At 48.3% G+C, this 2,117-nt stretch overlaps 1 long non-coding RNA gene across 1 annotated transcript; it reads right to left on the reverse strand.

The window, feature by feature from the left end:
- Positions 1–614: 614 nt before the first annotated feature.
- On the reverse strand, positions 615–1,443 carry LOC129628149 (uncharacterized). The gene is made up of 2 exons (XR_008702731.1): positions 1,050–1,443; positions 615–814 (listed from the first exon to the last, which is right to left on the reverse strand). It is a non-coding gene; the product is annotated as an uncharacterized LOC129628149 (long non-coding RNA).
- Between the last annotated feature and the right edge of the window lie 674 nt (positions 1,444–2,117).

Raw genomic sequence — 2,117 nt, forward strand, 5'->3', positions numbered from 1 at the left:
AGAAACCTGTCTTTGAGTAAGTAAAAATGTTATTAAATTCAAAGCCACATCACCAGCACTGGATTCCTCTAGGCTACAGATGTTCACTGTCAGCAAATACTTCCTCTGTGAGACACTAGCTTGGGAGCATTTGAACCCAAAGGTATTACATGTGTGTTTATATCAGAAATTGTATACACAGACACATTCGCTTCCCAGAGGAAGCAGCTGGCTGCCAGGACCATGGCCTTGTGGGTCCCTGCCCAGGACACTCTCTCACAAAGGGAACACAGTGGGCTTTTGAACAGAAGTCTTCGGCCAAGAATGCCCTCTCCCCGCACTTCTCACCCCTTCTTTTCCTGCACTGTTACCACCTCCTCTCAGAGTCTTTCCTTGGTTTCCTCCCCCAACCTGAGCTAAAAATCTTTTCTATATACTTGCACAATGGCCCATGCTTATCTTATGCTGTAGTTAAGTTTGCTTGTCTGGGGTCTCCATATTCTAGCACCCAGCCCAGTGCTTGCTCCACAGTAAATGCCTAAGACAGGCTTGTGTGTTTGGTGGGAGACCCAAGAGGGAGGGGATGTATGTTTACATATAGCTGATTGGCTTTATTGTACAGCAGAAACCCACACAACATTGTAAAGCAATTTTATTCCAGTTTAAAAAAATGACGAATCACAGCTCCTTATTCAGCTTAACGACCTCCAAGCCCTACAGTAGCCATTTGCTTCCGTGTCAGCTGCCAGCTCTCACGCTTTGCCAGCCAGTTCTTCAGGTGAGAGTCCTGCTCAGATCCGCCCTCTTCCCAGGCAGGGAACAACCCCCAGGTGTTCTGGAAGACAAGGAGAGGCCAGGTGAAAGGAGGGGACTTTTGCAGACCCCACACTGGAGGTTCCCAGCATGGGGTCTGCTCTTCCTTCCTGGCTTTTCAGATGAACAGGTAATTCATGGTGGAAATAGTCCAGGCCCTTTTAAGGTTGCAAAGACTCAAGACGAGTTTCTTACTGAGGAAGGCTCCTGCTGCCTTACAATCCTTCTCTGCCTCCTCTCTGTAACCGCCCCCATACCTGCCGGCCAGGACTTGGTGGGGTGCTTCAAACTTCAGCCTGGCTGTCTGGGTTGCTCAAGTTTCCTTTCCTCTCTTCCCTGTTAGAATGCATATCCATATAGGAAGGTCTTTCCAGTTCCTCTAGCCCCATCCTCACTGAACCTTCTGAGTAAAGAGACCTGTCCCCCTCCCACCATGTGGAAAGCTCAGCTTTGCAGGGACCTCCGCTTGGTCACACTCCTGACCCCGGCTGACCATACCAGGGATGAGGCCCAGCCTAACACCAGCAAACTCTGACTGGCTGATAGGAGAGGGAAGATAAATAGCTGGTCAGCAAGAGTCTCTTGCAGGGAGTTTGAATGAGGGAGCGTGGAACTGTGCCTTGGAACTGGGTGAGGTAAGTCCCAAGACCCATCATCAGTGGGACCTGGAAGGGGCCCAGCAGCACATCCGCAGGCAGAGGAGGAGCCACTGTGCTTTACTTTCCTTCAGCATCGCATCTTGTCTAAAGTCCTACACTAAAACGAATCAATTTTTCCCTTTTAATGTTTTCATTTTAACCAAAAAATATATAAATCATTGCCTCTGGTATCACAATTGTGTTCTTCTGAGGCATCTGACAATCTGTAGGTCTTATCTGGAAGCCATCTCTTCAATAGACTGTGTCTCCGGCTGATTAAAGCGGACACTCTACATTATTGGGGCAGCTCTGAAGATCTGCTGGAAATGACTCTGGTTGGGGGTTCACCACGCTGCTTGTGGCGCACAAGTGGGCACACAAGTCAGGTTTACAGGCGATTAAATGAGGCCAAGTGACGGAGCGCGTTCTTTACTGTCAGAGTGTTGTGGCTGTTTGTCTGAGCGCCTCCCAAACCACAGTCATCGACCTTGCTGAGGAGGCAAAGGAAGGAAATATTAGGAATCAATGGGTCCAGCATTGAAAGGGTTAGGAATTGTTTGATTTAGTATTAAAAACTGTGATCTCTGGGCTTCAGAATCATTGCAGCTTAGATTGCCTAAAGAAGAAATACAAACAGAAAATCTTCACTGCTGCTGCTGCTGCTAAGTCGCTTCAGTTGTGTCCAAC

The sequence above is a fragment of the Bubalus kerabau genome, chromosome 15 (assembly GCF_029407905.1).
Source record: "Bubalus kerabau isolate K-KA32 ecotype Philippines breed swamp buffalo chromosome 15, PCC_UOA_SB_1v2, whole genome shotgun sequence".
NCBI classification, from domain to species: domain Eukaryota; kingdom Metazoa; phylum Chordata; class Mammalia; order Artiodactyla; family Bovidae; genus Bubalus; species Bubalus kerabau.